The sequence below is a fragment of the Alligator sinensis genome, unplaced genomic scaffold, assembly GCF_000455745.1.
Source record: "Alligator sinensis unplaced genomic scaffold, ASM45574v1 scaffold511_1, whole genome shotgun sequence".
Classification (NCBI taxonomy): Eukaryota; Metazoa; Chordata; order Crocodylia; family Alligatoridae; genus Alligator; species Alligator sinensis.
In genome coordinates this window covers 1239472-1253982 of record NW_005842114.1, presented here as the reverse complement: position 1 = coordinate 1253982, position 14511 = coordinate 1239472, and the positions used below count along the sequence as shown (strand labels likewise).

At 48.4% G+C, this 14511-nt stretch overlaps 1 protein-coding gene across 6 annotated transcripts in view; it reads left to right on the top strand.

Annotated features, from left to right (window-relative positions):
• The first annotated feature begins 54 nt into the window (after positions 1–54).
• Positions 55–14511, top strand: part of EPB41L1 (erythrocyte membrane protein band 4.1 like 1) — a 148519-nt gene continuing 134062 nt past the window's right edge. The window contains exons 1-2 of one of the 6 annotated variants that reach the window (XM_025205397.1): positions 55–478; positions 12396–12450. The gene's annotated coding sequence lies outside the window, so the exon portion shown is untranslated. Of the gene's footprint in view, positions 479–12395; positions 12451–12713; positions 12834–14511 lie in introns of those variants that run through there. The other 5 variants (XM_006024694.3, XM_006024696.3, XM_006024695.3 and 2 more) reach the window with 5 other exon arrangements.

The window sequence follows — 14511 nt, the reverse complement described above, 5'->3', positions numbered from 1 at the left end:
TCGCTACAGCCAGGAGGAGCCGGGCCGGGGAGCGGCAGAGGCCAGAGCCGCAGGAAAGTTTCCGGGAAGGGCCAGATGGGATCTACCTGCTTTGGGCAGAGCCAGGCCAGAGGGGCGCAGGGAGCTCCCGGGGGCGCGGCTCTGGGCGTGCCGGGCAGGTGATCCCTCAGGGCAGGTAGCCCGGGAACTGTTCCCTGTCAGAGAGCTGGGGAGGCACGGACAGGCTCCCAGATAGGAGCAGGGCTTGGCCGCCACGCCCAGATGGAGCTGCCCCGAGTGCCTGTCTCAGTGCCCCCCTGGGATCCTTCCAGCCCCTCCCGAATTGGTTTCCTGTGACCTCTCCCTGTAAACAGCTTTTTATTTACCTAAAGCTTTGGGCTGGGCGTGTGCGTGCCAGCAGGTGGGTGTGGATCGGTGCCTAGCAAACCAGGCTCTCCCTCTTCCGTTGTGTTGGCAGTGGACACACCTGCGTGCTCCGGTAGGTGTTCGTGACTCGAGCAGGGGCAGAATTGGGCCTCAGTGATCTAAGCGGATCAAGGCTTTGTTATGATGGCAGGTTGGGATGATGTGCCGCGGCTCCTACTGCGCCCACCCTAATTGTTTTCCACCGAGTGCTGGGGATCTGGTGCATGTTAAGACGTGGGTGTCCACAGCGGTGCTCAAAAGCAAGGCAGGACTCCATTGCCTCGCCCCTGGCAGCTGAGGAGTTAAACAGGCAACGGGAAATGGGGGTGAAAATCCCTATGATCCCAGGCCCCTGTGCAACAAGCAATCCTGGTCACCTAACGAGTTTGGGATGCAAAGCAGAATAAGGAATTCCAGGAGGAAAATCCAGCCACAAGATTTCCCCTTAATTCGAAGCTGCTGTTGTGCCCTTAATAGCAGTTAATCACAGGTCCGTTGATTTTGGGAGGATAATTTACATTAGCGGAGAGCATGCAGGGAGCCAGGAATGACTTGGAATGGGTCCCCGCATATTTCTGTGATTATTTTTGGAATCTCATCATATGGCAGGAGGTAGGGTTTGGTGCTATAATAAAGCTCAGCGTTCGCTTAATTGGCCAATTTCACGGGAGGCTGTGCAAAGGTATGGGACCCCACGCGCCCCCTTCCTTGAACTTAAGTGTGATTGCAAAACGGATTATTTCCCTTTGGGGCTCCGCCATGGCATTACTCGCCTCTTGCGTTGCTAATGATCTCCCTTGCATATCACATCCTGGGCTCTTCTCTGAACAAAGAAAAGACCGAATGTGCAGTTTGACAGATCCACTAAATCTTGGAAGGGAGAGATGGCAAGGTCCTAGTCTGAAATGTCCTCAGAGGCGCGGCTTTCTTTGCTTCCCTGGGGATGTCCTTTCAAGTTCCAATTGATTTTGCTGTCATGGAGTTTTCCCTGGCCTGTGGTATAAACGGTCCTTTTCTTTTTTCTTTGCTCTCTCCCATTGGGCTTGTTTGATATTTTTCTTCTTCTGAGCTATACAGATAAAGTAACCATATTATTGCTCCCAGTTATGTCTCACTGGGCCATCCAGAATGATTCCTCTTCCAGGTAGTCCTTTACCTTCTGTAAGGAAGCTCTGAGAGAGGGTGTTTCCCAGCCTGCTTTCATATCCACAAGCCTCATCCCCTCCCCGCACTGGTGATGATGCTTCTAGGCTGGATTGAACACACAGACCTGTTTCTTTGTGCTTTACCTTGCTAAAGCCCACTGGAGCCCACTGGAGACCGCTGTACCCGTCAGACCACATTCGCTCTTGTAGCCTGGGCTGTAGGCAGCCCATATTGCAACTGTGCCAGCAGGGAGTTGCTTTCGCAGCTTTGTTTGCTGTTCCTTTGTCTCCTTCAAGCAAGTTAAGGGTTAGCAATGCGATCTGGGGAGAGGCTGCAAGACAGCCAGCATGGGGGAGTTTCTCTCTACTCGGAAGGCATTTTTGCAGCTTCGATCTCTTGGGTTGCTGGACTGGAGCCTATTGTTTGTTTACGTAGGCAACTCCTTGGTATTGGAGCCCATACTTTTGAATTGGACCCATGCTTTGCAGACTCCACTGAATGTTGCCTTCAGCCCTGGCAGGAGGAACAGGGATTGCACTGAGCTGTTGGTGCCAGCTATTGATTGTCAGGGCGTATGCCAGATCTACAACTGACATTCCTATGCCCAGAGCCCCTCCTCCCTCTCCCCCTTCCATACACACACTCACGTGCACTCACACCCACACACACGGGACTGCCACATGCTGGGTATCAAAGGATCTTGTGCGTGGCCTGGCTCTGATTCTAGTCCCCATGGGCAAGGCTGCATGCAGCATTACAAACACCTCCTCCCTTATCTCCCCCTCAACTAGGCCACTTATCTTTGTGCCTAGCACGCGCTTCCCCTGTGTCCCCTTGCCACTGGAGTCGTCAATGGTTGCGAAGTATTTATGTCTCTTCTATTTACAATCAATGTGTTGTGTTTATTGCTTTAACAGCAACTTCAGGTGGTAATGGAGGCATTAAATCAGACATTCCTATAAATAGCGAAGCTCTGCTTCTGATCATTAGGAGTGTGCTGGGAGCGCACACATCTCGGGAAGCTAGTCTGGCGTGGCTCCTCTGCAGGCTGTGTATGCTGTTAGGCTTGTCGGGGTGAATGGATGGCATGCTTGGCCCTGGTGGAGGTCCAAGTGATGCTGCCTCTTGGCATGTCGTTTGGATGATGATGACACTGTAGTTGGAGCCAGCCAGAAACTTTTTGGTCAAACTTTTTATTACTGGTTGGAAAAATGCTGATTTGGCCACACCAACACATTTTGGGTGAATGATCTGGGGTGTGAGGACACTTCTAGGAAAGGTTTCTCAGAGCCAGGAAGGCATTTTTGGTTCAGATGGGCAAGAGAGAGTGACCCGGTAGCCTGGTGGCCAAAGTAGTCACCTGGCTGGTGGAGGATAAAGGTTCCAATCCCTCTTCCACCTGATTGAGACAAGTGCCTTGTATATTGGACTCCCCCATCCTGATGCTGCTGCCTGACTACAACAATAGGGGCCATCTTGGGGATGAGTGTCATTTCACTGTGTTTGCCTATTTTTTTTTTTTTTTTTGGCGGGGGGTGGGAATGGTCTTGTCCTGAGGTAGAATGGGAAAACTTGAGATTGGGAAAACTTTCACAGGGCTGGAAGAGTGTCCCCTCTGATGGCCTGAGTGGCCAGTTAAGAGAGAAATCTGTTTCTTTTGTGGTAGTAGCCTTTATATCCTGGGGTTGAGACATTAGCAACAATAAGGATTATCTAGTCCCCTGGAAATTAAAATGCTATTCTTGTCTTCCCAAACACTCTTTATCCTGCTGTACTGCTGACAAAAGGTTTTGGCCTATCAGAGGGAGATTTTTCAAGGTGCACAGGACTGTTAAGTTCCTGACTGTTGGTTGCACCTTTGAAAATCTTCCCCTGCAAACTAATTATTGGGAAGATAGTGAGGATGGCCTGTGTATTAGAGTTCTCAGAAGAGGGGAGATTGTTCAATTTCCAGTTCTGCTACAGCCTTCCTGTGAGATCCAAGACAAGTCACTTAATTGTTGTATGAATTGGTTTTTGCATTTGTAAAATCATGTGATGTTTCCCCATCTCCCAGAGGTGTTGTGAAGACAGTCTCCTTGTCTGAGGGTCTCGGATGGTAGTAAAGCATGACATGAAGAGTTTGGTTGGAAATAGAGTAATTTTAAATGGGGGTTTCAGTTTTAAGGCAAGAACTTATCAAGGGTGGTATCTACCACTGCATGTTAGATTCTGACATAGTGCCTGTCATGTTGAGCTCCATGCCTGCTCCAAAGTCAGCTGCATTGTTCTGAGAGCAGCAGCAAAAGCACAGAGATGTGAAGCCCCGCTGTATCAGAGGTGCCCGCGCGAGTACACACATACATACAATTATAAATACGCTGTTCTAACACAGCGTCTACAAATGCACTCGCATTGACAGTGTGACAGCTTTGGCTGAGCAGCCCATTGTTCTCATTAAAGCAGTCAGATGTCTTTCTGAGTCAGCGGGTTTTCATTGTAGTCACGGTGGAAAAAAGAAGCATCAGATTTTTTGTTGGGGTGAGGGGGAATCCTGCATGTCTACAGTGCTAGGAAGCAGTGGCAGGGCATGTCATCCTCTGAACATGCTGGCACTTAGGGAGGGGTTGGTGAAAGTTGCCCCAGTGGGAATAGGAGGGAGAGTAGGTGATTCCACCTCTGTAATGAAGCCCTAGTGTTCTACAGTAATGGTCCACAGCACCAGTCACTGCTGCTTTAAGCCTGAGTTTAGAAGCTATTGTGTTGCCTAAGACCTGAATGCAGGAGTAAAAAGGTAAAAGGGTACCTGAAGAGCTGGCTCAACCTGGGTCACCACAGGGTTGGTCTCATCAGTGGAACATCTGTTTGGGCATGGAGTGTGCTGCCGGAGGCTCTTCTCCAGAGGGTTGGCAGTGGATACCTTGCCTGAGAGCTAGATGCACCCAACCTTCAGTCGTCCAATGGGAACTAAACACTCTGAGACCACAAAAATGCCATGGAAGAGGAACGTTTGGGCCAGGCTGTTGTCCCACTGGGCCCAGAGCCAAGTTGTATGGGCCTTATGCTAATCAAGGAGTGTGGTGACCTGTGAGGTGAGTACATGCCTGAGAGCCAGTAATGCTGGGGTGCTGAGGCTGAGTCGGGAGTGTTCTCTGCCTCAGTTTTCCACTTTATAAAATGGGGATAAATATAGAGTGACCATAAGGAAATCTGGGACATTTGAGACAATGCCTCTCCCTTCCCCCTGCCCACCCCCCTCCAATGTCAGCAATGCTGCTGTAGGCAGAGGTGGAGGCTGAGTGGCATGGTTCACTAGCCAGGCAGGCAGCAGTGGTGCTTGCCTACCCACCTTCCTGGTGCATTGCATGCCTCTGCTTCTCTGCTTGACTGCCCTGCACCTGGGACATACTCGTTTTAATATTCACCAACTGGCCAAGAACTGCTGGTGAAATCCAGGACTGTCCTGGGCAAATTGGGACTTATGTTTACCCTAGGTAAGTCGGATTAACTTGTGCATGGGAAATGTTGTGCTTGTATTCAAGGTTAGTGCCAGAGCAGATCTGCCTGAGCCTTGTAACAGGAGCAGACCATGTGCAGTAGTGTAGTAGTGACCAGAGAGGAGTTCACTCTTATTTTGCTGTATTATTCTGCTGATGTTTTCAGTCTTACCACTTGCTCTGTATAACCATAACCTTGGAGCCTCCTGTCCTTCTGGCCACTGGATTTACTCTGGGAAGTGTCCATGCTGATGACTGGGTCTGCAGCTGGCTTGGTCCCTACATCTGCTTGAGGGTCCTGGGTTGGAAGTAGACTCCAGATTCCTTGCATGGCAGTATAGAGCACTGGATAAAGGGATCAGGTTGACCCTGCTATGTTAAAAGTGCAAGACCTATTACTACAAAACTTCAATTTAGCAAATCCTGGCAGGTCGGTGGTTTTACTAGGGCACTTGGCCTTTGGCTGAGATGATGTGTGGTATCAGTTTAATGTCTGATCCTTCCTTTCATAAATGCCGCATGCCCCTGGAGGCTGGGGGGGCAAGGAGAGCTCCCGCAGGTGGCCACCGCATTTTGGGGGGGGGGGGGGGAGCAACCGCCCTTTTGCAGGGGGTGCACTGCCATGTTCGGGGTGGACGTGCACCCGCGTGCACCCCCTACACATTGCCAATATTTCTTTTTGTGGGCCAGGCTCCTGCCCTGGGATGTACAAGGGCTCTCTCATGATTTAGTAGGTCATTGTCATCTCTTACTGCTCTTATTTTACAGTGTGTTCCCTTAGATCCATGGTTCTCAACCTTTTTAGACCCCAGGGACCCCTTGTTAGGTTCAAGGCTCCCCTCAGAACATGCCAGCTTTTAGTTTGCACTGTTTCTTTGCCTACAGAAAAATACTGGAACAATTCTTCTATTGCTGAGGACTCAGAAAGCCCACAGCTGGGCAGAATGTTTATAACACTATGGATTCCTAGCTGACACCCCTGGGTTTATCTTGTGAATTGTTTTTGCACGCCTAACAATGCTAACAGTGCATAGTTCCCCACAGCACCCTTGAAAGGATCTCAAGGCACCCCAGGGTGCTGCAGCACCCTGGTTGAGAATCAGTGCACTGGACACGCAGGAGACTGAAAGCAGCTGCATGTGGGATCAGAGGCCAGGTCAAAGCTGGGACCAAAAGCTAAGCAAAAGTGGGTCCCAGATTGGGTCTCTGAGGAAGAGTACCTAAGTCTGTTTTTTTTCCCCCCTATATCTCCTCTCCTTTTGCCCTGATACTGGTTAGCAGAAGCATCTGAGAGGTGTGTACTTTTAGTGAGCATCAGAAGAAAAATGCACAGGGTGGAGTCATCATTTCTTGCTGCACAAAGGGAATGCTGTGGGTCCCCCCTTTCCTTTAGAATTTTGTACAAATAGGGAGCAATCAAACAGGATCTGAAGGTTTGTTAGGCATTTGCCACACGCTTGACCCCCTCCCACTTCTTCCTTCCCACCCCATTTTGCCATGTGTGTCTGTCGCTGCCATGGCACCTATCAGAGGATATTTTTAGATTTGATTCTTTTTTGCACTCAGGGTCTGGAAGGGAAAGCGCGCCTTGATCGGGTGAACGAGCCATTTCATAAAGCGTTTCATTACAGGAAGAAAGGCCAGCAACCTGATTGTACATTTTTAATGACATTGCCCTTTGTAATTGCCTAATCTTGTTTGTTGCCGTTAGTGCCAGCCGAAAGCATTATTGGCTTAGACAGAGGCAGCCAGGTGTGCACCTGTCAGGGCTGCCATTGGTAGGGATGTATCTAAAGCAGAAATGATGGGGCAGTGGAGAGAAGCCAGGGCTGGGGAGGGGGAGGACAGGCTGTCTGTATTAGTCTTGCTTTTCTTTTACATATCGGAGAGGATTGTGGTTCTATTATCCAGATGGGTGCGAGCAGGAAAGGGCTAGAATACCGAAAGCCTCTTGCCGATTATTCTAATGATCTGGTTGGGGAAGCAGCACCCGAATGAACAATGGAAGCAATTAAATGTTCTAATTAGATGCACTATTGATCTGGCACTATTTCTGCTGGCAGAAGCTTCTGTTGATATTGGATAGCATGGCACATGATCAGCAGTTGGGTCTTTTAGTTTCCCAGCAGGTGGCACCCTGCCAGTGACTAGGGGATGGGGACTGGAGGTCGTGGAGTGGGAGGGTTGTACTTGCAGCATACTAGTATAAGTGGGTGCACAACTGGCAGCAAGGGGATGGAGTTAAGCAAGTTTTGGTCTGAATGTTGTGGCTGGGGAGATCCCAGATTGGAAGGTGCATTGGGTTGTGGCATCGCCTATTGTGGGAAGTTGGGAAGACTCATTTCTGGGCCTTTTAAAAAAGTAGACTGGACAGAGCAATTGTAAACATGCGGTAGGGCTCAGTCCTGCTCTGGCTGTCAGGTGCAAGTTTGTCTGGGTGAGAGAATCTGTTGCTTCTCTCCTATTTCCAACTTATGTTGGGCCATTAGTCCCAAAGGATCAAAAAGCCCTTTCAGATACTTTGGCCCAAGTTCAACCCTGTTGTAACACATCTGGAGCTGGAGATAAATCTGGCAGTGTTTATAATGCATCTGTACAGGTAACCCCCACTTAATGCCATTTCACTTAGTGCTATTTTGCTATAACGCTCATTTGAAATTGATACCTGATTTCACTTAGCGCTCAGTGAGTTTCCTTATAATGCTCACAGTTGCCATCTTGGGTCATTAAAAACAATTGACTTGGTGGTGAAGTGCAATGTTTTTCAGCAGGGTCGTGTAGCAGGAGTGGTGAGGAACAGTGTGTCCAGTTGAACCTGCTGGGAGAGTTTTAGGTTGGCAGCGTGTCGCTGGTTGGGACTGTAGCTAACAACAGTACTCTGGTGGCAGCTGCCACAGCCTCCTGAGAGCCCATGGGGAGGTCTGGACAGCAGTTCCGCCTTTCATCTGGACGATGCTGTCTCTAGCAACAGCTCACACAAGCACCTACCGGGTTACTGGCTCCCCACTGGCCTTGAGAGCTGCCTACTGGAGTGCCAGCACTGCCTGTGGCACCTTCCCTTGCCCTGGCGCTGTCCCATGTGAGCACAGACGGGGGCTGCCCCATCCCAGCATACTGGAGCTGACGTGTCTGCAGCCTCAGTGGTGTGGCAGCAGTGCTGCAGACCTCTCTCGAGACATGGCTTGTGCTCAGGTGAGCTGGCCCCAGCATTGCCCTCCTGCCTAGCCTTGGCCCAGCCAATAAGCATCATCTCCTCTATGATGTGCTGGCTTTGCTCAGTCAGGAAGGGACTTTTTCTCAACCTCACTGGCTGCCTGCAGCAGGCTAGTTGTTTACTAAGGTGCTGTGGCTGTATGTGAGTGCTGAGGTAAGTAGCCCTCTGCTGAGGGAAGTGCTCTGTAGGTTTGTAGGCCCTTGTCTCTGGCTGAGGTCCCAGCATGGTGCAGAGAAAGAGCTGAATGGGAAGGAGGCTGCTGCTGCTAAGCCAGTCTCTCCAGCAACACTGCCTCTGCTTACTGGCAGGGTCTTCCAGGAAGTTGCTCGGCAGCAGTGATAGCAGGCAGGGAGCCTGCAGGGGTTGGGCGGGGGGTCAGTCTTGCTCCCCAGATGGCTAAATTCCCAGGCCAGGTAATTCAATATGACCTTAATTGATACAGCGACTCCTTCCAGAGGATCCCAGAGTGCTTCCCCAGCTCTTCGTGCACAGGGATTGCTGAAACGGAGCCAGCCCCAGCAGCACAGACAGGAAGGGAAAGCAATTTCTGTGTCTAATTGAAAGCATGGAGGAGCTTTGGTTGGCAGAATGGAGTTACCCACATTGCAACCTAGGCAGGGCTGTGAGCACCCTGTCTCGCATGGGAAAACATGTCATGGCACCACCACTGCTGCAGTCTCCATGGAAACTGACCTCAGCAATGCAGGCAGGGGCTGCTGGGAAATGGACTCTGGCCACTGGCCAGATCTGCCATTTTGCCCACCCCTGCCTTAATGTGTGTGCAGTCCCAGAGAGTCAGTGCTGCCCCTTAGACCTGGCCACATCCAAGCCGTCATCTGCCCAGTGTGTGTCCCTGCCTGTGGTATCTAAGTGCAGTGACGCCCTTTGTTTTGGGTCTGCTAAGTGAACAATCTCAGTGCCTTGGTGAGGCTGTTTTGGGAGGCTGCCTCCCATGCAGGAGGGCTCTGTTCCTTGAGGGCGAGGCTCTGGCCTGCTCCTTGAAGGATGAATGAAAAATCCCTCCGTGTGCTTTGTTTGTCCACTCGTGAGCCACTGATATTGCAGCTTGTGAGTGCTAGTATCCTGTGTGCTTGTGTCTTGTTATGTGCACAAGGGAGCAAGAGCGAGGGAAGGCAGTGCACTTGGAGGCAGCAAAGAAAGTTGTTGCCTTAGGACTGGGCTCAGCATGTGCTCTGGTCCCTGGGGTTTGCAGGAGGGAATGAGCTGTTCTGCTGGGGTGTTTTTGCTTGGAGGTGGAGGGGGTACTCTAGCATGTTTGTCTTCCTCAGTCCAGGCACTTGTCCTGAGAGAGAGCAGAGCCATCTTTCTGGGCTGCATGGAGGGTTTCCAGAGGTTGAGTGGGCTGGTATGAGGAAGAGTGGGATCTGCAACTGCCAGCCTGGTACTGGAGTAGGGGAGCAGAGAGGTAGTGAAGCTCTTGTTGCATTCTGGCACAAGTGCTGCTAGGCCAGCCCATTTACTTGGTACCTCATTTATATCAGTGGATATCCTCTGTGCGCAGCAGGAGAGAAGCAGTCAGGTTCTTCTTATTCAGAAACATCGTAGAGAGGGGAGAGGGAGTGCCTGGTGGCTCAGGGGACTAGCACGTTGATCATTCCATGGGAGCCCTGAGTTCAAATTCTATGCAGATGCTAAGCAGAAATGAGCTGGAGCTCTTGGCCTGCTCTGTTAGACATGATCACAGCTGGCAGGTTGTGCTCACAGAGGCAGCTTGGCTTGCCTGCTGGATAAAGTCAATATTGTTAGTCCCACAACTTTATAAGTAGTAACTTACAGATTATCATTGGCTCTTACAAATCATCATTGGCACTTACAAAATGATAGGTGGGCTCAGAGGGAGTAACTGCATGGCAATCCTGGTGAGGTGTTACTCATAGCGAGCAAACAGTCTGGAATCATTCATGTGCTTGGGTTTCTGAAGGTATGTAGGTGCTGTGGTAGTGGGTGTCTGAATCTGTACCAGGCCTTTTTGGACATTTAACTCTCAAGTTGCAGCTGCATTGGTGATGCCTGTAATATAGGTAGGACTTAAGTACATTTAACACCTTGTTGCCCACCTGTGCTCTAGACTAGCACAACTAGATGGCACGGCAGTAATAACTCTCAAGCCTTGTCTACTTTGGCTACCCTTCAATCCCCAGACTTTAGATCCACAGCAGTGCAGTTCCTCTGGGATCATGATGTCACTGGAGTTTCAACAGCAAAGAACTGAAGAAAGATGATAATCAGACCCCGGGTTTAGATTTCTTGTTTGTGTTCCCTTCATGCTCAGAACTTTCTCCAGTAAATTCTTATGGGGCTGATGCTTTCCCTGCTTTGTCCTTGCCTAAAGGTGAGTGGCTTTCTCTGAAATGTTGCAAAAAAGTGGCTGAGATCTTTTACAGTTCCTTTTATTTCTAGAGCTCCTTGCATGCAAACCCCATGCTCTTTCCCAGTGTATGGAAGGAAACAGGCCCTACTTCGTGTGGGTTAGACAAACGGGACCTGCTGGTCTGCAGCTCTGCGACAGTAGGAGTACCTCAGCCCAGCTCTTTATTTGCCTTTGGTATTTGATTATGATCGTAATCTTTGCCTTCTGGCTTGGGGACTCATAACACATGCAAAGGACTGTGAAGATCTGGCACCATGAAGGTCACCTATGTTTGTGTTGCAGAAATGGTTGCACTCCATTTGCTGGTGGTGATGGCATGTAATTGTGATGTATGGATGAGAGAGTGGGGCTAATCCCTGTTACTCAGTATACAGTTTGTAGAGAGGAGGACAAGATCCAGGCCTTGCATAGCCTACTGGAATAGAAACATGCTCATAGCACAGCAGCCTAATTATTGCACATGGATGTTGGCATGTAGATGCTGTGGGACCCTGCAGTAACTGCACATCTTGTCACTGGGTTACTGCCTACTCGGCCTGTATTGCAATGGAAGAAAGACAGCATGTGGTGTTCTACTTTGCTGCTTCCTGAATAAGACCACTATTTTGGACCAAACTCTGCTCTCAGTTACTCTGCACCGTGACTGTTAAACTGTTTTAATTCTCACTTGGAATGTGGATGAATGGCTTTGTCAAATCAGGTTAAACACTGGAGCTAGGGAGGTTTAGATTCTTAAAGGGACCCCCATTTTTGCCTGCACTCTTGCTTACGGGCTCTGGGTGTGTCACTGGCACTTTGCATGGGCAGGTCATCCTACCTGATTTGCATAATCAGTTGTAAATGGACCAGCCCACAGATTTTGCCTGTGTGAATTTTGGAGGTCTGTCTGAAAATTAACTCTTGGGGTAAGATATTTTTCTGGGGCAGAATTGGGAGTTCTCCCTGCTGTTCTGTGGCCCTCTCAGGAGGAATCTGGTATTTTGCTTATTTTACTATACATGCAAAAACAACATGTGGAAGAAGTGCAATCAGTGAAATGGATGCAGCTCTTCCTCAGGTCTTGTAGGCTTTTCTTTCCTCCAGAAAATGGTAATTCTGTTTCAAGAGGTGACCCTGCATAAAATCAAATGTTGTATCTGCTAGTTCTTTGTCTTGGCTCATTTTATAACTAACCTGCTCAGTTTACAAGTAACAAGCCAACCCTACCGGATTCCTCCAAAATCTGAGAATCAAGCTCGGTTCATGCCTCATCACTTGAAACAAACATTCTGAAGACCAAATGTTGCCCTCAGTGATACCCGGACAACTCTATTGTCTTCAGCAGCATAGTACAGGTGAAGTAGCGGGGATTTAGACAATGGCATGGCACAGATGGCCACGAAATTAGAACTTGGTTAACAGGTGACTGTGCAAGCCTCAAGGGTATCCATTTCACTCCCTCTGAGCTGTGTTGGTTCTGCAGGGCTGCTGGCTGTAAATACTTTTTATCATTCAGATTAGCAGATCTGGCTTACAATTTATACAGAGCCTGCTGAATTAGAAGGTGCTGTTCTCTCCTAAGCCTGTTCCAGGGTAGGGTTGTGTATCAGGTAATCTGTTATATACATTTTTAAGAGCAAATTCTTATGGAACTAAATACAATATTAGGAGTCTGGCCATCCTGGGATGAAATGGGTGATGCTTGCATACTGTCATGCCTTGTAGTTGTGATCATTTTGTGGGGGGAAGACATTGAAAAAGTCATTCAATCTTTCTCTTACAGGTTTTGAACAGTACCTGAACAGACGTAAGAGTCAAGAACTGTCTTTGGAGACAGGGTGAGTCTCTCCTTTGAATTAGCAAGCTTTTATTTCTGGTTAGAAAGCAGAGTAATGTAGATGTTTGTGTTTTTGGACACAAGTGGTTTCTCTGAAGTATAAAGGGGCCCAATTTTGACTGGGACCTTTAGGTGCTACCAGATAGGGACTTTACCCCAGAAAGATCTGCTGGAAGGATTGGAAATGAAGAATGCTCCTATTAACATGCAGAACTACTCAACTAGTGCTTGTGTTTTTATATGGTGGCTTTTATATTTATTTAGGCACTTGGAAAGTGGCTGAGTCAATGGAAAGACTTCCGACAACTGTCTGAACCTTTGCATGCTGATGAAGCTGTTCTTGAATCCATGCATTTAGAAACTGTCAGGAATTCACACAACTCGGTACAAAACTTTGCATGAAGTGAAATTGGGGGAAAACCAAATATTTGCAAAAGAGCAAAAACACGGCCTTAAATTCTGTGAAATGAAGCCTGTTTTGACCTTCTAGCGCTTGGGATATGTGTTCCCTGATTTTAGAATTGAGTTATGCATGGTTGGTTTAGATTTCAGAGTGACTTAGAAAAACTGGAGGATTGGGCCAAAAGAAATCTCATGCAGTTCAACAAGGACAAGTGCAAAGTCCTGCACTTAGGGTGGAACAGTTCTACGTACCAGAACAGGCTGGGGGCTGACTGGCTGGGCAGCAGCTCTGCAGAAAAGGACCTGGGGCTTACAGTGGACAATAAGCTGAATATGAGCTAACAGTGTGCCATTGTTGTAAAGAAGGCTAACGGCAAATAGGGCTTCATCAGTAGGAGTGTTGCCAGCAGGTCGAGGGAAGTGGTTAATCCCCTCTATTCAGCACTGGTGAGACCACATCTGGAGTACTGTGTTCAGTTTTGGGCCCCCCACTACAGAAAGGATATGGACAAATTGGAGAGAGTTCAGTGGAGGGCAACAAAAATGGTTTGGGGGCTGGGGAACATGACTTATGTGAAATGACTGAGGGAAATGGGTTTATTTAGTCTAGAGAAGAGAAGACAGAGAGGATTTCATAGCAGCCTTCAATTATCTGAAGGGGGGTTAGAAAGAAGAGTGAGCTAGACTGTTCTCAGTGGTGGCAGATGACAGAACAAGGAGCAATAGTCTCAAGTTGCAGCAAGGGAAGTTTAGGTTGGATATTAAGGAAAAAGCTTCTCACTAGGAGGGTAGTAAACACTGGAACAGGTTACCCAGAGAGGTTGTGGAATCTCCATGCTTGGAGGTTTTTTAAGACCTGGAAAGCCTTGGCTGGGATGATCTATTTGGGACTAGTCCTGCTTTGAGCAGGGGGTTGGACTAGATGACCTCATGAGGTCGCTTCCGACCCCAATTTTCTATGATTCTCTGTTTTATTCCTCACTGGATTGGGAAAAGATATTAACCAGAAATCCTTTTTATTAAATCTGAGGGATGCCTAAGGTATTCAAGTGTCTGACCTCTCAGAGGTTTCTTTAGGTGGCTGGCAGTTGATGGGGTTTGTGTGTCGTTGTTGGATGGGTGAGCAGTTGTCTATTCTGTTTAAGTGCAATGAATCTGTTGTTCTGTGCACACACACACCGATACAGCAAAGGGACTTGATGAATATTTCTAGCAGCCACCATTTTTGTCAACACCAAGCTGAGTGGAACTCTGCAGATACTTTGCAGGATAGGATAAAGATTCAGAAGGATCCTGACAGCCTAGAAAAATGGTTCAAAATTAATTGAATGAAAATCAGCAAGGACAAATGCAAACACCTGCACTTAGGTTGGAACAATTGTATGCACAAACACATGGTGTGGAATTACTGGCTAGGCTGCAGTACTTCAGAAAAGGACTTTGGGGTTATAGTGGACTACAAGCTGAATATGAGTCCACAGCGTGTTGTTGCAGTTTTAAAAAAACAGAAAATCTAATATTAGGCTGGGTTACATTAACAGGAGTATTGCCTGCAAGTAAAGTGAAGTGATTCTTCCACTCTATTCACCACTTGTGAGCTCTCGCCTGTAGTAATGTGTCCAGTTTTGGATAAGAAGGACGTAGATGAACTAGAAAGAGT